Source organism: Aethalodelphis obliquidens, unplaced genomic scaffold (assembly GCF_003676395.1).
Source record: "Aethalodelphis obliquidens isolate GAN/ISIS:26980383/991018 unplaced genomic scaffold, ASM367639v1 scaffold22, whole genome shotgun sequence".
Lineage (NCBI taxonomy): Eukaryota > Metazoa > Chordata > Mammalia > Artiodactyla > Delphinidae > Aethalodelphis > Aethalodelphis obliquidens.
Window position 1 is genome coordinate 13,715,291 of NW_020837966.1, and position 27,398 is coordinate 13,742,688.

The following is a 27,398-nucleotide window of genomic DNA, read 5'->3' on the forward strand; positions in this document are numbered from 1 at the left end:
GAGAGGAGGGACCGAGTATGGATAGCAGTGAAATCCCTTGTGACACTGTGGGTACATCATAAGGAGGAACTGTGTGCGTATGTGGAGAAAAAAAAGAGCCACCTCACCAAAAGCTTTCATGCTGGTCTTTTCATGCAGAATGTCCGGCATCTGACATCTCCCCACTCCAAGGTGGCTCCAAAAGGAAGCTGAGAACCTCCAGATGGCAGACACAAGAGCAGGGGGCCTTATCTTGGCACCTCTGGCTCTGGAAACTCCTGGAGCAGCAGTTCACAAAGCTTCAGGACCCCTTTATACTTCGCAAAATCATTCTACCAAGTCCTTTCCCCTGTGCACAGGGTTCCCCAGGAAGGGGACTAGATTATGTAGATGTTACACTTGTAACATGCCAGCAACTTCCACCACCATCCAGAACAAGCTGGCACCTATGCCTCTTCAACACACATCTCCTGTTTAAGTAGTGCTCCCTCATTAATGTTAGGAAGTTAGCCACAACGACAACAAAAGATGACAAAGTTAGTAATTCTGACATGTAAAATGTACATCATAATCATAGTTTTGGTGGAGAACTTATGCTAAAGTGAGAGTAATGAAATCTTAATCACACTGGAGGGCCTCGTTAGAGCCTCAAGTATTTCATCTTCACTGAGATGCAGCGTGAGCCTCAGAGAGCTTGGTGTGAAAACTAGCATGTTTTCTGGATTAGAAAAAGTGAAAATCTGCTAGGTGTACCTGTGAACATATATATTTTAAAAAGCCCATCACTTGCCGACACACCATCACCACAAACAAGGCAATCTGATACTCCAAGCACGGCACTGACAATGAGAAACCTGCACAGACAGGTTTAATTAGCCTGAACGCTGTGGATCTTTATAAAAGACAATGCAGGTATTAGAGCTTTCTTCCACCCCAGCTAGGTTTTTTAAAAAGCACATGTGTGTGTACATAAACTCAGTCACATTGTCCTGTCAAAATTATGATGTAGCGGTGGAGCGGGATACTAAGAAAAGTGGTTTCCATAGCAACAGAAAACTGCCACCACACCGGAGATCTCTGGGTGATTCTGTCTCATCTCTCAGGTTCTTACCAGAATGACTTGCTCAGGTTATCTTTCAGCCGTCCAGAGGAAAATCCTTTAGGCACAGGACTCCAATTGTTCTGAATCACCTGAGTGTGGCCGTAAGTACAAGGTCTTTGGAAAGGAAATTGTACTGCATACCTGGCTCAAGATTACCAGCACTGCCCACGAGAATGTATGCTACCTGAGAGTAGGGTTTTTCCCGTTTTGTTCTTTGCTGAATCCCCATTACCTCGGATAGTGCCTGGCACATACTAGGTGCTCAATAAATATCTGCTAAATGAATGATCACAATGAAAAACAGAGCACAAATGAGAACCACAGCATAAAACTCCATACTTCGTTGTAAAATCGCAAGGCCCAGGATCAGGGTCAAAAGAACTCAATTTTTCAATCTACTCAGAACTCCAAGTAAAATTCCTAAGTTTTATTCTTTATCCCTTCCATTTATCATGAAGTCATTCAACTGAGACAGGAGTACAATGGTGAAGTGGGTGGACTCCAATACCAAAATGCCTGGGTTTGAATCCTGACTCTATCACTACATGACCTTAAAGGGATCAGTTACCTATGTGTACCCCAGTGTCTCCATCTGAGAAAGAGAGTGAGTTAATAGGACCTACCTCGCATGTCGGCTATTATCACTGAGCATGTGCTATACATAGAAAGATGACTAAAACATCCCCAAGTTTCTACTACAGCACCACCACGTGATATTATATATCTTGTTACATGTCTAACTCTCCCCACCAGGAAACAGAAATGACAATCATCAGGTAGCCTTCCATTGTCTCAACTATGCAAAAGCTGGTGGACATTTTCCTACAATTGGGAAGTGGACTTAGAAACTCTGTACCAAATCTCTGAAGATCACACCACAATGAATAGATGTACATTCCATCAGCTGCTCAGAAACTAAGACTGGAAAGCAAACATGTGGGCTTTCTGATCCACAGCACAAAAAAGAAGGAATGCAAGGGACTTCAGTGAGACCAAGCCAAGGGGGCTGAAAGACAGGAATTGTGAATCTCCTCCGTCACTCTCCACCCAGACCCGAGAATGAGTGGCAACGCACTTCATTCCAGCCAACTAAAAAAATAATGGAAGTAGCCAGCCTTAGCCGATCACAGACCAAAAAAATCTGGAGGTTAGGATTTTGAGACGCTCCAAGCTGGATGCTCCAGTATTAGAAAAATCTGTGCGTGGAAACGAAATCTCTGAAAAAACTTGATTCCAGATCATTTAATTAGCAATAAATAAATAAATAAATAAAGGAAAGAAAAAGGGGAAAGAAACTATTATTTAAAGGGTTAATAGTCTAGTTGCTTTTCAAATATTTTCTGAAGCCAGTTTAGCAGGGGAAGAGTGATTTATACAAACAAATTCTTGGCAGAGAAAGTAGAGAAATATAAAATTATGCAAAGACTGGTTCAGATTAAATGAATTACTGCTGCATATGAATCAGTGTTTTTTCAAGAAGCTATACATTATGAAATAGACACGGTCTTGTAGTTGATTCGATTTACACTTCCATCTTATTTAAACTATGCCACCTAGAGAATAAAATAATTCAATGCTCTTTATATAAAACACCTTGGCTTAATATTTCACAAAGAGGAACCCTGCTTTTGAATTAAATTATGCCAAAATGGGAGTCTAGGAGAAAAGCAAATTCACTGTGTGAGATGCTAGCCATTCAACCTGGTAAAAACACTGAGTCTCTGACATTGGATAAATATTGCAATGTACATTTTCCTACAACTGGGAAGTGGATTTAGAAACTCTACCAAATCTTTGATAATCATACCACAAAGCAGGCGTATACAGCCATGTTTTCTTGTCGGGGCACCACGTTTCTGCAGCATTTAGAAAGCCCAGAATCTTTGAATGATGCCACTGTTACTTCACAGATGATACCTAGGAAATAGCCAGAGAGGATGATGATCTCGCATAAACACTGATTTGAAAGAAGGCCATACTCTACATTCTCTAGGCCACCATCCATAAATGTGCTAGAAAGCACAGCTTCTCAACCAGGGTTCCAAGGAAGACTGATGCCCTCGGACCTGGAGGTCTGGGTGGGGATTTGCACAGCTGAGAACCCCAGCATGGTCTCACCCTATGTGCATTTTATTAGAGCTGCAAATTCCCTCTGAAATGTCATGCAAATATCACCATTGTCCATTTCAGCCATGATATGCCAAAAGTTGGAGGTGGAAGGACAGGATATATTATAGCTGCATACAATGTTAACAGGAGTTTGGAAGAAAACAAAATACAGGGGGATGAGGATTCTGTGACCAAATGAGAATAGTAAACGGTGAGACAAAGTAAGAAGAGATTTCTTCACTACAGGACCTTGAAAAATTCCTTAATATGCTAAAGGAATATGATACTTCTGTATCTCACCAACTTATTTGACAGCACTCGAATTTTAATGGTGTTTCATCAGGATTAAGAATGCATAGGACACAGTTTGAGAAATGCTGCTCTAAGTAGTTAACTTGTGACCTGATGAAGGGGCTTCAATAAGCATTTCAGTTACATCTGAATTATTTTTTAAAAAATAAAAAAGGGGGAATTATTCCAGATGGAGTTCCCAGTGACGTGGACGTTTTATGATACAAAGTACAGAATGGGATCTGGGAGAAGAGAGTAAGAATATATTTGGATGGCCTCAATTAATTCTGCCATTTTACTTCTAAAATATTACAGGTATATTTGTACATTGTTTGTCTGTTTCCTTTTGCTTCATTCAAGGAGTATTTGTGAGTGCCTACTATGTGCCCTAGGCACTGGGGAATCCCATCATCCTTAGAGATAAACAGAGTGGGCCACATGGAACTTCCACCCTCAGAAAGAGACAGACAACAGAAATGTTCATATACAAAATAAACTCAGATGTGAAATTATGTTATGATTTTAAGTGTTACCCATCAACCTGGGTGATGTGACATAGAAAGAAAGACTGGGGGTGACATAGGAGTGGAGTCTGTAACCATGAGACTAAGTCAGCCAAGCAAAGATTTGGAAAAAGAGATCTCCCTTACCAGGCAAACGACATGTACAAATGCTTTGAGATAGAAATGAGTTTGTGGGGAAGAGTAACAGAACAACCACAGCTGGAGCATCTCCTAAGAGGGAGAAAGTGGCAAAAGATGAGCCTGGAGACCCAGGGAGGGAATGGATCACGTGGGACCACAGTAAGGAATGTGGATGTTCATCTAAGGAAGAGGACTCAGCACTTTTTAGCAGGAAAAGGCACTGACATGATTTCTGTTGTTAAAAACAGGTGCTGCTATGTGGGAAACAGCAGTAGGAAAAGCTAAAGAAATGCAGCCGTAATTCACACCTAAATTAGGTAGGTTTGAGGTAGGTTACCTCCTCAAACCTCAGGGCCTAAAAGTCCAAATCCTGGAGGGATGAGTCAAACCTGATATTCACCCAGCTAAGAACCGGATGTTCTGTCACACAGGGACACTGCACTATTGTCAGAGGAGATACAGTCATCCCAAAGAAGTGATGCAAAACAAAACAAATTTGCTTTCATATTATTTTGTCTAGGGCATCATTTATTCTCAACAACCTTCTGTTGAATCTTAACTGAAAGGAAAAAAAAAAAGAACTTGAGGATAAAACTTTTTAAACTACATAAGCATTATTCCTCTAGTAGAACCCAACTGTGTATCGAAGACAATTATTTGTTAAAATAGTAAGGCTTTACCTTGATTCTTAATCAATACCCATATAATATTGCCTCACAAAATGATAACTTACCATGTTTAATAACCCCTGAGATTTAAAAAAGAAAAACACAGCATACAGTAAAACCTGATTAATTCTGACCCTATTAAAAAAATGGGATTTTGTAAAAATTTGGACCTGGGTAATCTGCAACTGTATTCTGCTTTATCCAATTTTTTCAAATTCTGTTCGACAAACTAGTGATTAACAAACAATGGCAGGGAGGACAGTATTCAATCTGAAGAGAACAAACTATACAGAAATATATTTATACAGAACCAACACACTCATTACAAACTGCTTATCTACTCATTCCTGCAGGCCACCTAAAGATTTCTATCACACTGTTGGCCTACTTTGAGGTTGCTTATATCTGTGTATCAGAAAACAAATGTATTCATTTAAAAATATTTCCTAGTTGAAATTTTCAGTAAGGCTAGCTAGCCTTTGAGGTTGGTTCAAATCACAGCACTCAGTGTGTTTTAACATTCCAACATTATGCACAATAGATAATAAAAACCCAGCATATTCTATTTGGTCACTTGCAGACCTCCAGCTATTCAGGTTTAGAAATAATGCTGAATCTAACTCAGAGGAGATTCCTTGAGCAGACCTGTGCCTGTCCTCTCTGGGAACCCATCTTTGAGGCTCCCATCACTAATAAAAGTAAACTCCACCTCCCGACCTTTTCAGCTGTTCCAGGAACGCAGCCGTAACCAGAGTCTCCTGAGACAACCTCTGAGTCAGTCTACTGTAAATACAGTACTGCATTCTAAGCAGCAGACTGGACTAGATTTTAAAACAAGTGGTTCGCAATAAAAGACAGCAACACAAAACTCACCATATAATGCAATCCTGCTAGCGTTGATCTTCAGTTATACAGTAGTACAGGATGATTTAATTAAATAAGAAATGCTGGATTATTTTCTTTCTGTGCCAAACACTTTGGGACCTCATGTTCATTAAAAATTAAAACTTGGCCACATATACCAAGAATCTAATTACATTTCTCAACATCTGTCTTTCATTCCAGGCCAAAAGAAAATAATATTTACAGAAGAGCAGATTGAGACAAAATATACTGCTGTCTTTTCATCTAGTTGAATGGTGAACATCTCCATCGCATAAGTTGCCTTTTAGGTGGTATATCAGTTAGGAATGCTTTTGGCTGCAAATAAGAGAATCCTTAAATTACAGTGGCTTCAATAATTAGTAGTTTATTTTTCGTCTAGAAATCTGGAGGGAGGTGGCCCCTGGGGGTGATTCAGCTATTCAACAATGCTGACAAGGACACAGCTCTCTCCTATTTTACCATCCTCAGCATGTGAATTTTCTTCTTCAAGCCTGTCACCTCACTGTTACAAGACGGCTGCTACATTTCCAAGCAACATATCCTCATTGAAAGCAGGAAACAAGAGAGACAGAGGCAAAAGGATTTATATTCATGGGTGTCTGTCATTTTTATTCAGGGAGGAAATCTCTCCCATTTCCCCTTAAGCCTTGTTGGCCAGAGTTAAGTCACATGCACAATTCTACACCAATCACTGCTGAAGCAGAATGGGATGACCAGACTGGCTTAGACCAATCATGATTCATCAAGGATGACTGGGTCACGCCTTCTTTGCCTGAGACCAAGTAATTGTGCTGACTAAACACAAAATTGGGGTTCTCTTAGCAGGAACAAGGGGGAGATTGGTGCTGGGTAGGCAATGAAAGTTGTTTATGCCACAAGTGTTTCATAGACTTGGAAGGATGTATGAAGAACCCCATAAAACATGGCCATTAAAGAAGAAAAACAATAGTATGTCTTCTGTTTCCTGTAAAACATGAATACTGTAGGAAGCTGAAATGGGTCAGAGCTATAAAAGAGGATGGGTTATTGTCTAACTCTCCTCCCTGGATTTTCTGGGGTTTGTTCTTAATAAGAGAGATGGTCATCTCCATACCAAGTTTTACCATATCCTCTGCAAAGAAGCAGGATGAAAGCAAATCACCTCTGGAAATAACTTCCCGCCCCCAAACGCAGTGATTGGATACTCAAAGGGTAACCAAAGTACAACAGGTATTTCATCCACTTTACCTGGAAGGTGATTTAAATGTCCACTTTAAATGCACAACACATACCCCAGTGATATAACAAGTAGTATACAAAGAAAAGGTGAAACTTCTAAATACGCTTGGAGGAAATCTGTCCTCAGAATGTTAGAGCTCCAAAGGAAATATAAGGATGCTTGTTTGCCAAGTCAGACACACATACAAGTAATTTCCATGTTATAGCTAAAACCACCATCACACAGCCAATCTTAAAATTTGGCTGCAGTCTGGCTAAAACTGAATTCTAGCAGCATATAAAGAAATTTACATTATCATGCATAAATTAGCAATTTTTAGTGCTTTAAATAGTAAATGGTACTTCTTAAAACTCAGCCAATAAGCAAACTGTGCATATTTATCCCCAGGAATCAAGGACTAAGATGAACACTGAATGTTGATAGTCGCCAAAATTGGAACGTAAGGTGTAATCTCTATTCTTGCTAAGTTTTATAAGCACAGGGCAGAATGAGTCTTCAAATTTTAGAACCGGCCAAATATAATAGTGTTATCAGTGATTATCTGGGGTTCAGATATCATATTCAGATGATAATAAAATGTCACAATTAAACAATTCTATTATACGTTGTGGAAATTTTTCCCATTCAAGTTACTTTGCTTCCTAGTAGAAAATAACCATGTAAATCAATTAAGCAAAATATCTCTTGCCAACCTGTTCAGGAGTGAAAGGAATTCAGTCTTGGTGTAAAGATAAAGCCCAGAAATCTGAGACAACAGAATACAGAGAAGAAAAGCTCCTGCCTTTCTTTTCATTGTCTGTATGGTAGAATTACAGTCCAGTTCTCTGGCACTTAGCAGTCAAACAAAACACACACGCAGGCGGTATCTGGCCACTCCGATTTAAGAGACACAAAAACTTGCAAATACTTTGTACATACGCACTTCTTACTTGATTGATTCCTAGGGAGGCTACTAAACAACACCTAGAGGAGAATCTAATTTTCATCCCAATTCTCACATCTCCAAGAACTCTCTGCATCCCCAGAATTTGCCATGCAAGAAAGACAGAGAGAAGAAAAGGTTTCTGAATTATTCCAAACCAGTATCCCTGCCCCAGACTCTAACATTAAGTTGCTCTCTACTGCCTTCTAAAGGAGCTCAATATTACAGCAGGAAAAGACCAGACTGCTAAAGCTTTCACATCATCCATCACACACCTATTATTCACTTTATTTCTGATGACTTAAAAACAAGAATGTGAAATTGATTTAAAATGAGGATTTCTTCAGTATAACACTCAAAACTCTTCTGAGACTTAGGTTTTTCCATTTTGACTACCATGAGGAAATCATGCAAAAATCTTGCCCCAGACTGTATATCATGTTTAAGCCTAAGTAATCCATTACCCAATCCCCCCAGGTCTGATCCACTTCCTGGAGTTTACACATCCACTAAACGAAGGTGCTAGACTGTACATGCTCTATAAGAAGTGTCTCTAAGTTCTAAAAAACTATGACTCAGTGATTCTTTTTTTAAATTTAATTGCATTTTATTGAAGTACAGTTGATTTACAGTATCATGTTAGTTTCAGGTATACAGCACAGTGATTCAGTTATACATATATATACATACGTGTGTGTGTGTGTGTGTGTGTGTGTGTGTGTGTGTGTGTGTGTGTTTATATATTTTCTTTTTCAGATTCTTTTCCCTTTAGGTTAGTATAAAGTATTGAGTATAGTCCCCTGTGCTATACGGTAAGTCCTTGTTGGTTATCTATTTTATATACAGTAGTTTGTATGTATTAATCCCCACCTCCTAATTTATCCTCCCCCCTTTTTCCCCTCTGGTAACCATAAGTTTGTTTTCTATGTCTGCGGGTCTATTTCTTTTTTGTAAATAAGTTCATTTGTATCATTTTTTTAGATTCTACATATAAGCGATATCATATGATATGTCATTCTCTGTCTGGCTTCCTTAGTATGATGATCTCTAGGTCCATCCATGCTGCTGCAAATGGCATTATTTCATTCTTTTTTATGGTGACTCAGTGATTCTTGAATGCACTGATGAGAAACTCAAATGAGAGAAATAAGCTGAATATAAAACATGAGGGAATTGGTGAGGGCTGTGACAAACTGGAGCACTCGTGCCCCTTAAAGGGGTAACGATCTACTCAGATCTTGCTGATTATGTGGGCTCAGGGTTACAAAAGCACCTAATTTTTTTTTAAAGAAAAGCCCCCCAAAAGGTATATAAAATCTCCATAATTTTGACGTTTAAATTACCACAAAACACTATACTGAGGGAAGGAAATCACAACAGATTGGATTTCGCCCACCAGAGCAGGCATCTCTGCTGTAAGATCATCTGTCGATGGCAACTGCACGCCAAGAGACAAACCAGACAAGGAAAACTCATCCATCTCTCCTACAATGAGATTCATTCTATCAAAAAACCATCTGGTTAATAGAGACAGATGTAGCAGATGTGGTAACTTGAAGACTGCTTAAATCTTCCTTGGGTGTTTCATGTTAATTTTGAAACAAAGTAGCTTTATATGGCAAATTAAAAGCATAAATAAATCACTCCCATAGTCTGGACTATTTCTTCCCCTGCTGGCTCAGTCCAAAAGCTCAGAGGACAGAGAGTCAGATGGATACACCCAAGAAGGAAGTGGAAGAACAGCCTTAACATTTGCAGGAGGCCACGTCACCACTGCTGTTAGGAATCCTCTCCCAGGGAAGGGCAATGCAGGTCTGCTAAAACATAAAAGTTCCAGTCTTAACCCCTACTGTTAACTTTTCCACATCTTGGGTCTGATTTAAACTTCAGTCTACTCTACCTTTCGGCATAATGGCCCTTCCTCACTTCCATTTATCCTTTTCAAAAATGAGTGCAGACTCCCAGTCCATTTTTTCCAGAGCTGACAGATCAAGGCATGGAGAAGAGATTTAGCAAATGAGGATGAGTTGGCGAGATGCCAACTCGTTTTCATTTGCAGGTTAAATACACTGTCTTATCTATATAACCTTTACTATCGTTAGTCAAATCTCTATTTCAGCAAGCAGCGCTGAAGTCTCCTTGGTGACTGTTCCCAACTCAAATATATGACCTTTGAAGATTCCTGAAGGAAGCAGTCGCTAAAATTTAATAAAAAGACCCAATGTCTCCAAATATATTTATGCATTTACCAGAAATTCCCAGGGGGCCTAAATCCAGTATCATATCTGGATTAACAGCTCTGGAAAAAAGAGACAGACTAAGCAAGTGAAAAAGAGACACAGAGTGAGCGAGAGAACAAACCCTAAAATTATCCTACTAACTACTGTATAATAATTCACATGAGAGTTTCTCTCTATATATTAAAGAATGTGTGATCCTGTACATACGGTTAAGTTACTTATTTTTATCAATCATTTAAAAATAAATTATTCCTGAAGGAGATACAAAGTTAAATTTAAAGAAATGGATGGATGACATCCATTTAAAGAAAATGGATGTCATTTAATCTCCAAAGATTTCTTCAGATCCCTATTAGAATTGTGCTCCATTCCTAGCATTTAATTTTTCCCTTGAAAATGAATGTATGAGAGCCATGCAGACGGCTTCGTTTACAGTTTCACTGTATTGATTGCTGTCTGCAAGTGTTTTAATAGGCAAATGAAAGCAGTATTTACGTATTGTTTCGGTCTCTCGTTTTAAAAGTAGGTAAGGCCCATTTTTTTAAGTATATATTTTTAAAGACAGGAGGTCAATAGAAAATATAAATGTTGCAAGTGACACCTAAGGTTATGTAAGACAGGAACCCAGGGGCCACTAAGTGGAATCGGTGGGATTCCGTAGACTTGCTGCATCATGGGGAGATTATAAATCAGAATAATCAGTCACGTTGTCAACCTGAAGACGCTACTCGTGCTCAGACAGCACTGAATTCATTATCCATAGCCCTTGCTGTGGATCGTTCCGAATCAGCGGCAACTCTCTAAGCTGCTGTAGAAATACAATTCCCAGGCCCCAGAGCAGCAAATCAATAGTGATTATTATCAACACCCTACTAAAGAGCAAAATAAAAGCAACATGTAGTGACCAAGGAGCTCCACAATTAAAGATCTCTCCTCCGCTAATTCTCATTTAAAACTAAAGAAATTAGACATTTCAATACAAACAGTTTAAGAATAACTGCCACCATCCATTAAACTTATACAGACCATGCCAGGCACCATGCCAATCACGTTACAGGCACCGCGTCAGTAAATCCTGAGGAAGTCTTTGTGAGGCTGCCGTTTTTATCCCCATAGTCAGAGCTCATGGACACCCATGGAGATAGACAGCCTGGTCAGGTTCACCCCACCAGTGAGTCAACCTGAGCTGTAGCCAAACCCAAGACTCTACCTCCAAAGCCACATATCTTACCTAAGATGCTCCAACAACTAAAACTCCTAGACACAGACTTTTCAGGAATAACACAGATATTTGTTAAAGTGAATTCAGAGAGGAAATGGTTGGTTATCCACCCCTCATTCTCTGTTCCCATCACTCGATTCTCCTGTGGTTTTCTACGGGTCTCGCTACAAAAGGACTCTCACTCTGTCACTGGATCTCAAACCCGTAAGAAAAGTTTCAAGAAACAGCAGCAGACACAGCTATTTGGGATTTGCCAGTGGTTATTTCTAGATGAATAAAGCTCCAGGGGCCAAGAATAGAGCCCCCATTTAACGGAATACTATTAATTTCAAAGACAACATCATTCACCAAATATTACAAATACCTATGTTCTTACCTGCCAGAACTGATTGTTAATATTGTCTACTTCAAGCCTTTTAAAATGGACGGATGGGTGGATGAGTGGATGGCTGGCTGGCTGCCTGGGCAAAGAGCTAGACAGAAAGACAGGTCGGCTTCAGAATTAATGATAAAAGCAACTTCTTCAGGTAAGGGACAAGTCAATCTTTGGAACTAATTTATTTATTGCAATATGCCTTGAATTAGAACTCAACAATATGGTAGTCACTAAGACTCCTATGAGGCACAAGACAATGGTATAATATTGCTCCAAGTGTTCCAATAGAGATACGCAGAGAGTATTATGGGGACCTAGCAAGAGGGAGCTAAATCCCTATCCTACAGACACCAGGGGTGCCTTCCTTCAGAGGTGGCAAATGTCTACAGCAGCAGGTGAGTGACATCAATGAGCTGTGGGGCCTGAAAGCCTGGTATTAAGGGATTCAGCCACTCCTCACTCACAACCAACTGCCCCCACCTACTGCCAGCCCTTCCAACCCTGCTGAAAGCAGGAAATAAAGGCTTTCAGTGAGTACGTAGCCAGGGCCAGGTCACAAAGGCCCAGGTAGGTCATGTCAAATTAGAACCAATGGACAGGTTTCAAACAAGGAAGTGAGATCATCAGATTGCACTTCATCAGCATCACTCCAGCTACCTGTGGTAAGGAGGTCAGAGGGGGTGATGATACGGAAGGTCTAAAGTTTCACTTCAAGGATTACTGAAAACACATACCCACCCACACATACCATTAGCCTATGAAACCAGCCTCATTACGCCTCCTAAAATTAGATTCTGTATTCCTTTACAATTTTCTAACTTAAAAAGAAAGACTCAGGGTAAACAAGAGTGCTTTCAAAAGTTCTCCAGTTTTCTTTTCCACTTTGTGCCAATGGCTTCAGGCCACATCTTCTCACTACGGTCCCAAAGTGTTTAAATCGCGGGTTTACAATGAAACGAGCAATGATCAATGATCCTCTCCACGGCCTCCAAGAAGACTTATAATGGTTTTCTTGTGCTAGTTTAACCAAAGCCTCTGATAGGAAAGTATACTCAGTACACACACGTACCTCTGTGTATACACACACACACCAAACCGGCAACCCATGTTCACATTTCTGCCAGGAAACACCATGGATCACCTTCCACTGGGTGTGCCTTTTAGGTTTTTATGATCACGCACTGACAACGACACTAATGACTGATAATAACACTAATAATATTTTCTGAGGGCCAGACATTGCACAAGATACATTTCGTACATGACCCTAATATGTAATCCTCACCTGAATCCTAGGAGGTTAGTGCAATTACCATCCCCACTGTACAGGGACAGAGAGCAATGCTTAGACAGGTTAATGACCTGGCCGACAGGTTACCCACCCAGTAAATTAAGATGCTGAGATCTGAACCTGGAGAGCCTGACTCCAACCCGGGTATTTCTCAAAGCCACACCCACCGTATGAAGTACAAGAACAACAGAGACTGATCTACAAAGGCTTCTGTTGTTATGTGTCAATAACAAAAACAATAGCAACAACAGGCATGACTTATGGGGCACCAGGGACCATGTCAAACATTTTACATAATCTCATTTAATTTTAAGAGATGATTCTCAGAATCCCTACACTCATGTTTTGAGACAATGCATGCATTTTTCTTTTTCCTTTTACAAAAATCCAACACCCCCCAGAACACGTTTCTCATTCAATAATTCCTTTTCTACAGAGAGCAAATAAGGGCTTTCAACCCTGACGCATCAGAATGTGACGTGGGGCTGCACCAGGAATTTGTCCAAACTTTGGTAAATTCTATGGCTTCTGAGCCACTCTGTCCTCATCCATGAAATGAAGGTTCCAGGCTTTTTTCTAGAACTCTTCAGAGAATGACTGAAGAGTTCTTATTATTTTAACAAAATAAAATACCACATGCGAGTGAATGTGTATGTGCAATGCCTGGGACCTGGCAGGATAAGTGCCCAGCAGGGGGCCATGTTCTTATTCAAGCGAAGACCTGCAACCAAACTGCCTCCTGTGTTCTCACCCTTTTAATGAATTCCATTCTGTACAAATTGTCCTTAGATTCATTATCAGACTTCCCCTGGATTCTGCTGAGTTGGTAAACTTCTCTGTCCCTGCATCTACAAAACCCTATAACATTTGTCATACAATCAATACAGAAAACAGACTTAAGAAGCTGCTGTTAATTGAGGAAACCTGCTGATCGACAATATGTCTTGGAAATGTTTGTAAACAAACTCTGAAACATCTGCCCACAAACAAGCCTGAAAACAAACACAAAATTTAGCTTTTGAAGGGGGTAAATAGAATGTAGGGTAAAATAAGCCCTATCTTGTCAATCTATGGAAAGAAGAAACCTATCTGCTTTCTATCTACAAAATTATATGCACAGAGTCCGAATGCTAGATACTCATAAGAACACAAACAGAAGTCATGATCACCGCTCTAATTTTCCTGAGATCACGTGTTAAAATAAATATCTTTGTTCCCATGGTGATAATATTCATAGCCTAGTGTAAAAAAGTTCCACCCTCTCAAAATCCGTTCATTCATTCAACTGTATATGAAGTTCCTACTGTGTGCCTGGTACCATTATACACAATGAGGAGACAGTCAAGAAGATCCCGAAGAGTTTGTCCATCCAGTTATTCATACTCCACCATCCCACTTCTAAGTCAACCAAGAAAAATGTTTCTGAAGTAAACCTAGTTTCTGCCAGTATTTTAAAACACTAAAAAACATTTCCACTACTTTCATTAAGGCTTTTGTGAAAAATGAGTATTTTTCCCCTGTCCCTAGGGGAAGAAAACTCTCATTTTCTTCTGTTGGTTCTCTAATCTTGAGTGGGATAGATTTTAGTAGAAGAAAAGAAACTCTGGGGAGAATTTATTTACACACAGGAAAGATACATATTCACCAAGATTCCATTATTGTGCGCAAGCTTTATCCTTCTACTTCTTTTTTTTATTAATTTATTTATTTTTGGCTCTGTTGGGTTTTCGTTGCTGCACGTGGGCTTTCTCTAGTTGCAGTGAGTGGGGGCTACTCTTCCTTGCAGTGCGCAGGCTTCTCATTGCAGTGGCTTCTCTTGTTGCGGAGCATGGGCTCTAGGCATGCAGGCTTCAGTAGTTGTGGCACGCAGGTTCAGTAGTTGTGGCTCACAAGGTCTAGAGCACAGGCTCAGTAGTTGTGGCACAGGGGCTTAGCTGCTCCGTGGCATGTGGGATCTTCCCAGACCAGGGCTCAAACCCATGTCCCCTGCATTGGCAGGCGGATTCTTAATCACTGCGCCACCAGGGAAGTCCCTTCTACTTCTTAAAAAATGAGACTTCACCCTCCTTCATTAGAATTCTAGTAAGGGGATGCACTTGAGTTTTGTGGGTTTTTTTTTTTTTAACAACTCTTTGAAATTGTTCATTATATTACAAATCAGTTTTGAGGAGAGGCCAAAAGCATCCTGAGTATCCAGTGACAGAGAAAAGAAGGAGAGCTAACTTTGTTTTGTCTGTCTGTCTGTTTGTTTGTTTGTTGGCTACAACGCGCAGCTTGTGAGATTTTAGTTCCCTGACCAGGGATTGAACCCTAGCCCTTGGCAGAGAGACCTCAGAGTCCTAACCATGGGACAGCCAGGGAAGTCCCAGGAGAGCTAACTTTGGAAAACACTTACAATAGTTTGTTCATGGGCAGGTTACCTGCACTTAGTTTTCAAGTGTCTTAATTAGACAACCTGCATCAGAGAATTTCAGACCAGAGGAAGGCGATAGAATCATAGACCGTCCAGCCCACTGTCTCCCAAAATACACCCCACAGAACTAGTTTGCATGGGTCAGATGATGGGACTCTGCTGGTCAGACTTGACTGGTCAAACCCTCTGGGCTCAGAGGACCCAGAAGAATGACTGGCATACAGTGAGTGCTCAAGAACTACATGCTGAATAATGGGATGAATGGCACTTGGTCTTGAATGAATGTGACTGATTAGGACAAAATCTTACGTAGTTGATAGTATGGATGCAAAGGCTCCAAAGATACGGAAAAAATACTTATAAAAGAACGTTAAATCAAAGAAAGTAGATGTAGAATTTACTGTACTACAGGAGTTTAACTTCAGTAATAAGAAAGACTATCAGGAAACATGTTAACAATATAAAAAGCAAGAAAAATGTGCCCAGGTATTAACAGTGAAATCTCTGAGGGGTAGGACTATGGCTGATTTTTTAACGTCTTAAAAATTGTGATAAAAATGTGTGTCTTTGTGTGTGTGTGTGTCTTTGTGTGTGTGTAAAAAACCATTAAATTCGCCATTTTTAAGTATATAATTGAGTGGCATTAACTATACTCAAAATGTTGTGCAACCATCACTACTATCTATTTCCAAAACTTTTTCAATCATATCTCAGTAAGACTGGAGGGAAAAAACTTAGTCACCACCTCAAACAAAAATTCTGTAATTATTAAGCAATAATCCAAATTCCCTCCCCCCACCCCTGGTACCGTCTAGTCCACTTTCTGTCTCTATGAATTCTAAAGAATTCATTTAAGTGGATCATCTAATACTGGTCCCTTTGTGTCTGGCTTATTTCAATTAGCATAATGGTTTCAAGCTTCCTCTTCAACTGATATTTTTTAAAAATTTATATTTGTATATTTGAATTTTTTTTTAGAGTGGAAATGTTATATACAGGAAATCATCAGGCTTTGTGGCTTAATAATGAGTAATAAACAGGGAAGCAGAAGAGAAAAGGGAAGTCACCCCAAGCAGTAAGAATATAGCAGGCACGGGGCAGACGATAGACAGTCTCCACAACGATGTGGGGACTGGTGCTCCTGGAGCGGTGGTCAGTAATCAGCCTAACACAGAGCAGATGCAAGCCAGAGTGCCCTACAGAGCCCTTACTTCCAGATCCACTCCACTGACAAAAGCACAGAGCATATTACTTACAGCTGAAGCCCTAATTTTGTAGGCAAGTGTATTTCGCATGATTTGGCAGGTTACAAACGAACACAAGAAGACAGCATCTGTCAGGTTCCTTAGGAAACCAGGCAGAACGAAATATAATTCCTTACCTGAAAAACATAAACACATAACACATATTAAAATTCAATTGGTATAACTGTATGTCTTTCTTAGTCGTTTAAGCCACATGTTTAATCAATTATTTTTCTTCTCATGGAAGGCTGACAATGACAAGGGGATACTGAAATCTTAATTCAAAGCACATTGTTCCCACAAATTCAAGATTGTTTTGATGGAAACATTCCCATCTACGAGGTATATTTGATAAGTGTTCCTAACACAAATATATGAAACCACTGCATCAAACATAACTCAGAGCTGGCAGCAAGTATTAACAGGGCAATTAGTCATTTCCGGGACACGATAATCACATCATCAAATGAACCCTCCATTCGCACTCGAAATCCCATCTAACCCCTGAATTCACCCATTCACTAGTTGAATATCCATCCATTCACTCAGCACAACATTTATTGAACACAAACTATGTCCACTGATGATCCACAGAGAAAAAGCAGGATACCAGCCATCAAGGACTTTAGATGCTAATCGAGAAATAAATGATGTTCAAGCCTCTTCCCTCTTTCCTAGTAAATTCCTAAAAAATAACTGTATTCGTTCTTACTTCTTCTGCCTAGTCAATCATTGGTGCAGTATATATAATCAGAACATGTGTGCTAGGAATACACAACAGTGAACAAAAGCCCCAGTCCCTGCCCTCAGGGGCCTTATAGTCTAGTAGCAAATACAGATGTTCTAATATAAGTGTGTGTGATGGAATGGTAGAACACGGAGATGTAGTATGAGGTGAGAGAAGACCTCTTTGATGACACACATCTAAACTGAGACCTAAAGAATTAACAGGACTTAAAGGAAGCATCATTTAGGTGGATAGAAGTGGTTCTCAAAGTGTGATCAGGGGACCCATGAGAATTCCTAAGATCCCTTCAGAGGATCTATAAGCTCAAACCCATTTCCTAATAATACTAACACGTTTATGCCCTTTACACTTCCACTTTTTTCAGAAGTATACAGCGGTGTTTTCCAGAGGCTATGTAACTAGTGGCATCACAACAGAATGAAGGCAGAAGCAATTATGAGACACCGTCTTCTATTAAATCAGACCAGAAAGAGATTGGCAAAAATATAAAGGAATGTTATATTTTTTTAATTTCTCAGTTTCAACTTCTATAAAGGTGACTACATAAGAAACAAGGCCTTTCTGAATTCGCAAATATATTTATGAGTTGAAAGGAGTAAACTATGGACTTCAATTAAATAATATATTGATATTGGTTCATCAATGGTAACAAAAATATACAACACATGAGGTTATTAATAAGAGAAACTACGGGTGAAGGGGAAAAGGATACTGGGAACTCTATATATTTTCTGTGCAATTTTTCTGTAAACCCAAAGCTGCTCTTAAAAACTAAAGTCTACTGAAAAGAGAGAGACTTACACCATATACAAAAATAAACTAAAAATGAATAAAAGACCTAAATGTAATACTGGAAGTCATAAAACTCCTAGAAGAGAAACATAGGCAGAACAAACACTCTTTGACATAAATTGTAGCAATTTTTTTTTATCTGTCTCCTAAGGCAAAGGAAAGAAAAACAAAAATAAACAAATGGGACCTAATTAAACTTAAAAGCTTTGGCACAGCAAAGGATGTCACAGGCAAAACAAAAAGACAACCTACGGAATGGGAGAAAACATTTGCAAATGATATGACCGATAAGGAGTTAATATTCAAAATATATAAACAGCTCATACAACTCAATATCAAAAAGACAAACAACCTGATTAAAAAGTGGACAGAAGACCTAAATAGACATTTTTCCAAAGAAGACATACAGATGGCCAACAGGCATATGAAAAGATGCTCAACACCATTAATCATCAGAGAAATGCAAATCAAAACTACAATGAGATGTCAGCTCACACCTGTCAGAATGACTATCATCAAAAGACCACAAATAACAAATGCTGGAGAGGGTGTGGAGAAAAGGGAACCCTCCTGCACTGTTGGTGGGAATGTAAATTGGTGCAGCCACTATGGAGAACAGTATGGAGGTTCTTCAGAAAACTAAAAATAGAATTACCATATGATCCAGTAATTCCACTGCTGGGTATATATCTAAAGAAAACAAAAACACTAATTTGGAAATATACGTGAACCCTAATGTTCACAGCAGCATTATTTACAATAGACAAGATACGGAAACAACATAACTTTTCATCAACAGATGTACAGATAAAGAAGATGTTACACACACACATATACACACATGTACACACATTCTATAGAATATTACTCATCCATTAAAAAAATGGAATTTCGCCATTTGCAACAACGTGGATGGACCTAGAGGATATTATGCTCAGTGAAGTAAGTCAGAGAAAGACAATTACTGTATGTTATCAAAATAAAACAAACTAGTGAATATAACAAAAAAGAAACAGACTCACAGATACAGAAAACAAACTAGAGGTTACCAGCGGGGAGAGGAAAGGGGGAAGGGGAAAGACAGGGGTAGAGGACTTATCGGTAGAAACTATTATGCATAAAATAGATAAGCAACAAGGACTGGGACTTCCCTGGTGGTGCAGTGGTTAAGAATCCGCTTGCCAATGCAGGGGACACGGGTTCCATCCCTGGTGCGGGAAGATCCCACATGCTTACTACTGAGCTTACTAAGCCCGAGTGCCAAAACTACTGAGCCTGCACTCTCGAGCCCGCGAGCCACAACTACTGAGCCCTCGTGCCACAACTACTGAAGCCCACGCACCTAGAGCCCGTGCTCCGCAAAGAGAAGCCACCGCAATGAGAAGGCCAAGCACCGCAACGAAGAGTAGCCCCCGCTCGCCGCAACTAGAGAAAAGCCCGCGCACAGCAACGAAGACCCAACGCAGCCAAAGAAAAAAAAAAAGATAAACAAGGACATATTGTACAGTACAGGGAATGGAGTCAGTATTTTATCATAACAATAAATGGAGTATAATCTATAAACATTTGAATCACTATGTTGTACCCCTGAAACTAATATTGTAAATCAATTATACTTTAAACAAGAAAGCTGTGGGGGAGATAAAGAGTGCTGAGATCAAAAGGTGTGAGAACCACTGACCTATAAAAAAGCAGAATTGAAGCTACTGAAGGAGATGGACAGAGAAACCTATGAGCAGAGTGTTAGGCAACCAGGATGAGAGATGGTAACTAGAACTAAGGTGTGGCTCTAAAGAAAGCTGTCAGACAAGATAAATGCTTCCTGGAGGAGATGTTGTCAAAAATGATGCCTGGTTGACAAGCAGTATTTGGCCACACTAGGAATAAGGGACGAAAGGCACAACAGTGTTGACACTGTGGAGACCACATGTGCAAAAAGGCAGAAGCAACTCAGGATCTCAAAGCAGTCCTGGGAAAGGGGGCTAAACCAGAGGCTGGAGAAGACAGAGGAGTGATGACGGTGTTCGTGATGGCAGCCTCAACTAGGCCAGGCAGCAGCTGCTTGAGAGAAGAAGAGCGCTTCAGAGATATTTTGGAATAGCATTGATGGGACTCTGGGAGTGACAAGATGCACAGAATTAAACAGAGGAACACAGCACAAATAGCCAATTCTCTATAGTGGAAGAGCTAATGGGTGTCTAAGACTTGGTCACACACCAGTGGAAGGCAGTCAGTGGCGGCCAGCAAACCCTAGCAAAGGTAGTGATGAAGATGAAAGAAAACCCAATGCCTGGAAGTGCCTGATAAATGTGATTAGTAATAGCGGTTGTAACGACTATTATTGGAGCTCTCCTTATAACTGAACATCAGGACAAATAAAGATGAATCTGATTCTGTTCTATGTAAAACGTGATCAAAATCAGCTGTTAAACTGTGCTGTGGGCTAGTCATCTATTATGTGAGTAAGGTTGAAAGTTATATTCAGGTAGAGCCGATATTACAGAATCAAATGTGGGCCAAGCAAACAAAGGGGAGGCCTCCAGCTATTTTCTGGAACATTTATTTTAAAATACATGGATTGTTTGGGCCTCCTCACGCAAGGTCCAGGTGATACAGACAGAGCATCCTCTCTCCACCTGCTTAATAACCCTGGGGGGAGGATTTAAAGTCAAAATAATGATGCAATGGAAAAAGGGTCAGGAAGCCTGCACCACAAATGAGGAAAATCCAGCCTCCTGGAGGGCAAGGCTCTGGTGAAGGGCAAGCAGAGCAGGATGGGGTCCTGTCATTGCTGAAGCTTAGATACACGCCACAAATTAAAATCAGAAGGCTAAAGCCCGCAGGCAAACACGAGAACAAGATGAGTGGGTAATCAGTAAAATGACGGCTGGGGACCATAAAGCAAGGAACTGTAATTCTGCAGAGCATGCTGATGGAGACGGGGACAGAAATCTGGAGAGCCTATTGATAAAATGAGTTCATCAGGGAGTATCCATGTCACAGAGGGGTTGGGATAATAGGATTTTATAAAAGTGATGAGAAACGGGGATTTATAACCAGAAAGGTAAGAAAGGGATCTTTAATATTGCTTCTCATGTAGAGATGCGTCTCCCTCTAAGACAAAATCTGGCATTAACAATCAAATTAACAAATGGGCCTTCCCTGGTGGCGCAGTGGTTGAGAGTCCGCCTGCTGATGCAGGGGACACGGGTCCGTGCCCCGGTCCAGGAAGATCCCACATGCCACGGAGCGGCTGAGCCCATGAGCCATGGCCGCTGAGCCTGCGCGTCTGGAGCCTGTGCTCCGCAACGGGAGAGGCCACAACAGTGAGAGTCCCGCGTACCGCAAAAAAAAAAAAAAAAATTAACAAATGAAATGAATGAAGAGGATGAACTCATAAATTTTATAAAAGACTCACAACACAGGTCCTCTAAATTGTGATCTATTTAACAAATGCTGGTTTATACACAGTTGGGAAACCTATTCAATGTCATTAGCAACTCTGAGAATCAGACTTAAGTTCAAAATTTACTATGTAGATTAGACTTTCCCCAAATGTGGCAAATGGACAGCCTAGCTGTCTCTCACTTGAGATATTTCTGGAAAATGCACACTTCAGGGCCCCAATTCAGATCCATTTCACTGGAATCCTTGGGTCACAGGAATGTGAAATTTCCACAAGCTCCCCTAAGGACTTTTACAAACACTGAAATTTGAAAGCCACCAGGGGAAAGCAAGCACATCTCTAAGGAAGAAGGAAGGGCTTTTACATACTCAACTGTTCTCAATCAACACAAGAAATAAAGTAATACTTGGAATTTTTGGAGCTGAAGAAAGAATTTTGCAACAGGAGGTGTCTTTGGATATTGAAATGAGTTACCTAAGAAGACGCAGCTTGTAAAAATCTCTGAACCTTCCTTTATATAAGATGCAGTCAGAACGAAATAGTGAATATAACAAAAAAGAAAAAGAGTCACAGATACAGACAACAAACTAGTGGTTGCCAGTGAGGAGAGGAAGCAGGGAGGGATAGGGGTAGAGGATTAAGAGATAGAAACTACTATGTATAAAATAAATAAATAAGCTACCAGGGTATATCGTACAGCAGAGGGAATATAGCCAATGTTTTATAATAAGTATAAATGGAGTATAACTTTTAAAAATTGTGAATCACTATATTGTACATCTGAAACATGTAATACTGTAGATCAACTATACCTCCCCCCAAAATGACTCAATGCTAGTTTAAAAAAAAAAAAAAAAGATGCAGTGGGCAAGTTATTTAACCTCTCAGAGCCTCACTTTCTTCATCTTTAAAATGGGGATAAAAAATAATGTAAATCTGTTAAGAAGACTGACCCAGCTAATACATTTACTATGTGCACATTTACATTTACTATGCCCGGCACAGAGCAAATGCCTGATGGGTATAAGCTATAATTGTTTGGATGAAATATCTGATTAAAATGATATAACTAGTTTCTCATTCAGAAGAGAAGAGTGTCAATTACATTTCTACCCTTAGCACTGAAAGTCTCTGAAGTACAAGTAAGGATCCTTCAGCTGGCTGCTTCTCACAAAGAAAGAAACAAACTGTCCTGCCCCCTGCTGGGCAACAGGGTATTAACAGAGAGAAAAAGAGAAACGAGAGAGGTCTGCAGCATCAGCGTCAGGCCAGAGAGGTTTCACTGTGTGGAGGGTCAGCTTCAAAGAACAAACAGTGTCTCTCTTTGTCTACTTTCATGTCTCTTTTCAATCTCAGATTATGACGTCACGCTAACCTTTGGAGAAAAGAGCACTGTTCTACACGGTTCTGATAAGCTGCTTCCTAAAAAACACTTCCTAGACACTAGCAGTACTTCTTACCAAGAGGACAAGACGACAATTGTGTCATTTAATAGTGGCCTTAGGAAAGAGACACTGATGACAAAGACAATTTCCAAATATCACTGAAAAATGGTCTTTGTAAGTATCACTGAGTCAAATGTGGACGGTACGTGTGTGCATGTGAATGTGCATACTACATATATTTTGTTCCATCACTGAAATACATAAGAATTCTACAGTTAAGTTCATGTAACATTTTTATAGCTTAGAAGAAGACATACAATAAAAAGACTTGATCACTAACTAATGTTTAAATTTTCCTTTTTTGTTTCATTGTCTTTTACAAGTACAGAATTCCTTATGGAAGAAATTTTTAAAGGTATTTATCTTTAAAGCTGCTTTTTAACGATACTTAAATGCATCTCTAAGATCTACATTCAAAACTCAGGTTTTGCCCTTTAATATGAGGTCAGGCAAGTCACTTAATCTCTTTAAAGCTCTAATTTTTGTCTCTAAGACAAAGAAATGCCTACTTAGTTTTCTTGTGAGGCGAAAATGAAATAACGAATAGGAAACTGCTTTACAAACAGTAACCAATCACATAAACGTAACTTAAAGTCAAAATGAATCACGTAATTAATCCAAAATGGTTGCTCTCCACAAAATTTTAGAAATGATCTCCAAAGGTACAACTGCCATTCCAGAGGTATTATTCTTAAAGCACCCAGAACAGCCAAGCTACTAAGGGAACGGTACCATGAAGGCATCTATTTTTGGTTGAGGACAAGGCCTTGATGTGTCCCTGTGTGTTGACAAAGACTCTCTGATTGACCAAACTTTAGTTGGGCTCCTCCAAGCCTTCTTCTTGGCCTTGGCCCTCATTCTGTCTTTGGCCTGCCTAGCCCCATTTTAGCAAAGAATCATACTAAGTCATCTTCCCCACCCTTGATATCTGATTATCTTAACCGGTCTTCAGCTACAATCTTGTTAGCTGACCACATGGATGCAAGCAATTTTTGAATGGACACAATGTCAAACACAACAAGTAAATTAGCTTACCCCCAACATTAGCTATAATCACACTAAATCTTTCTCATTGTTTTTCAAAAGTTCCTCACAGAGAACTTTCTTCTCCTTCCTAACCCATTTGCTATTCACTTGAAATCTAACACATGATGGCTCCTGCTAGAAAACTGTAATTTTTTCCAATTATTTTAAAGCATAAAAGCAAAACTTATATTTCCTACTTATCAATGAGAGACAGAATTTTGATCATTACCACAAAGGGTAAATCAAGCAAATATGCCAGGATCTGATGTAAAAACAATGGCGCATTAAAAATTAATTTCTATCCCTGTTCAAGTGACAGCTGCAAGAAGGAAAGAAAAATAAAGAGCTAATTAGTGATGAAATGAAAAAAAATTAACTATTTAAAACACCTATTAAAGACTTATTAACATTCAGGGCACCTGAAGACATATTCACCCAATTTGATGCTAACTCACTCGTTTTAGTCCTCAGATTTTTAGCCTCATCATCATTTTTCAAGAGTAAGGAAGTTATTTCACAAGCTTCCAAAACAAACTTTTTTTTTTTTTTTTTTTTTGCGGTACACGGGCCTCTCATTGTTGTGGCCTCTCCTGTTGTGGAGCACAGGCTCCAGACGCGCAGGCTCAGCGGCCATGGTTCACGGGGCCAGCCGCTCCGCGGCATGTGGGATCTTCCCGGACCGGGTCACGAACCCACGTCCCCTGCATCGGCAGGCGGACTCTCAACCACTGCGCCACCAGGGAAGCCCCAAAACAAACATTTTATTAGGTGTATTTCATTATGTACTTTTTTTTATTGTTGAGTCTACCTTTTTAGCAGGGCCATTGTGAAAGGAAATACCTTAAGGAAAACAGTTTTACATAAACCAGTTTTCCCCCCAAAGGCTGTGTTAGTTCCAGGCAGCTAAAAGAAGTAAAACTTTGGAGAAGCCCCACTAGGTTTCAAATTCTTTATTCTCATTATTTGAAACCAAATATGCCAAGTTACAGAAGAACACAAGGCACATTCCTAGTCAACTAATTTGAACATTATCTTGGAGGCTAAACCCATTTAGAGTATGTATCAGTTGATTGCTACTTTTCCATGTTTAAAAGAGAGTATCTTCCATAGGGGGTAGGGGGAAGGGGGAAGGATTAGCTAAACATCCATTTTACACCCCAAAACACAATGTATTTACATTATCTCAATTTTTCACCCATTTCCCACACCCCTACTACCAGCCTCTGGCAAACACCAATTTGTACTCTAGTTCTATGAGTTCTCATCTATAGGTAAGATCACAGAGTATTTGTCTTTCCCTGTACCACAGAGGCCCATCCCTGCTGACACAAATTACAGGATTTCCTTCCTTTTTATGGCTGAATAGTATTTCACTGTACATACATACAACCACATTTTCTTTCTTTTTTTAAAACAACCTTATTGGAGCATAATTGCTTTACAATATTGTGGTAGTTTCTGCTGTATAACAAAGTGAATCAGCTATATGTATACATATATATCCCCATATCCCCTCCCTCTTGCGACTCCCTCCCACCCTCCCTATCTCACCCATCTAGGTGGTCACAAAGCACGGAGCTGGTCTCCCTGTGCTGTGCAGCTGCCTCCCACTAGCTATCTATTTTACGTTTGGTAGTGTATATATGTCCATGCCACTCTCTCACTTCATCCCAGCTTACCCTTTCTCCTCCCCATGTCCTCAAGGTCCATTCTCCACATCTGCGTCTTTATTCCTGTCCTGCCCCTATTTTTTTTTTTTTAAGATTCCATATATGTGTGTTAGCATACGGGATTTGTTTTTCTCTTTCTGACATATTTCACTCTGTATGACAGACTCTAGATCCATCCACCTCACTACAAATAACTCAATTTTGTTTCTTTTTATGGCTGAGTAATATTCCACTGTATATATGTGCCACATCTTCTTTATCCACTCATCTGTTGATGGACACTTTGGTTGCTTCCATGTCCTGGCTAGTGTAAACAGAGCGGAAATGAACATTGTGGTGCATGTCTCTTTCTGAATTATGGTTTTCTCAGGGTATATGCCCAGTAGTGGGATTGCTGGGTCGTATGGCAGTTCTATTTTTAGTTTTTTAAGGAACCTCCATACTGTTCTCCACAGTGGCTGTATCAATTTACATTCCCACCAACAGTGCGAGAGGGTTCCCTTTTCTCCATATCCTCTCCAGCATTTGTAGATTTTTTGATGATGGCCATTCTGACCAGTGTGAGGTAATGCCTCATTGTAGTTTTGATTTGCATTTCTCTAATGATTAGTGATGTTGAGCATCCTTTCATGTGTTTGTTGGCAATCTGTATATCTTGTTTGGAGAAATGTCTATTTAGGTCTTCTGCCCATTTTTGGATTGGGTTGTTTGTTTTTTTGATTCTGAGCTGCTTGTATATTTTGGAGATTAATCCTTTGTCAGTTGCTTCGTTTGCAAATATTTGCTCCCATTCTGAGGGTTGTCTTTTCGTCTTGTTTATGGTTTCCTTTGCTGTGCAAAAGCTTTGAAGTTTCACTAGGTCCCATTTGTTTATTCTTATTTCCATTTCTCTAAGAGGTGGGTCAAAAAGGATCTTGCTGTGATTTATGTCATGGAGTGTTCTGCCTAGGTTTTCCTCTAAGAGTTTTATAGTGTCTGGCCTTACATTTAGGTCTTTAATCCATTTTGAGTTTATTTTTGTGTATGGTGTTAGGAAGTGTTCTAATTTCATTCTTTTACATGTAGCTGTCCAGTTTTCCCAGCACCACTTATTGAAGAGGCTGTCTTTTCTCCATTGTATATTGTCTCCATTATCAAAGATAAGGTGACCATATGTGTGTGGGCTTATCTCTGGGCTTTCTATCCTGTTTCATTGATCTATATTTCTGTTTCTGTGCCAGTACCATACTGTCTTGATGACTGTAGCTTTGTAGTATAGTCTAAAGTCTGGGAGCCTGATTCCTCCAGCTCCATTTTTCTTTCTCAAGACTGCTTTGGCTATTCAGAGTCTTTTGTGTTTCCATACAAATTGTGCAATTTTTTGTTCTAGTTTTGTGAAAAATGCCATTGGTAGTTTGATAGGGATTGCAATGAATCTGTAGATTGCTTTGGGTAGTATAATCATTTTCACAACATTGATTCTTCCAATCCAAGAACATGGTATACCTCTCCATCTGTTCGTATGGTCTTTGATCTCTTTCATCAGTGTCTTACAGTTTTCTACATACAGGTCTTTTGTCTCCTTAGGTAGGCTTATTCCTAGGTTTTTTTGTTTGTTTGGTTTTGGTTTTTGGCAATGGTAAATGGGAGTGTTTCCTTAATTTCTCTTTCATATTTTTCATCATTAGTGTATAGGAATGCAAGAGATTTCTGTGCCTTAATCTTGT

At 39.7% G+C, this 27,398-nt stretch overlaps 1 protein-coding gene across 13 annotated transcripts in view; it reads right to left on the reverse strand.

The window, feature by feature from the left end:
- The window catches only part of MAGI1 (membrane associated guanylate kinase, WW and PDZ domain containing 1), a 623,112-nt gene that overhangs the window by 351,092 nt on the left and 244,622 nt on the right, over positions 1–27,398 (reverse strand). The gene's annotated exons all lie outside the window — the stretch shown is intronic.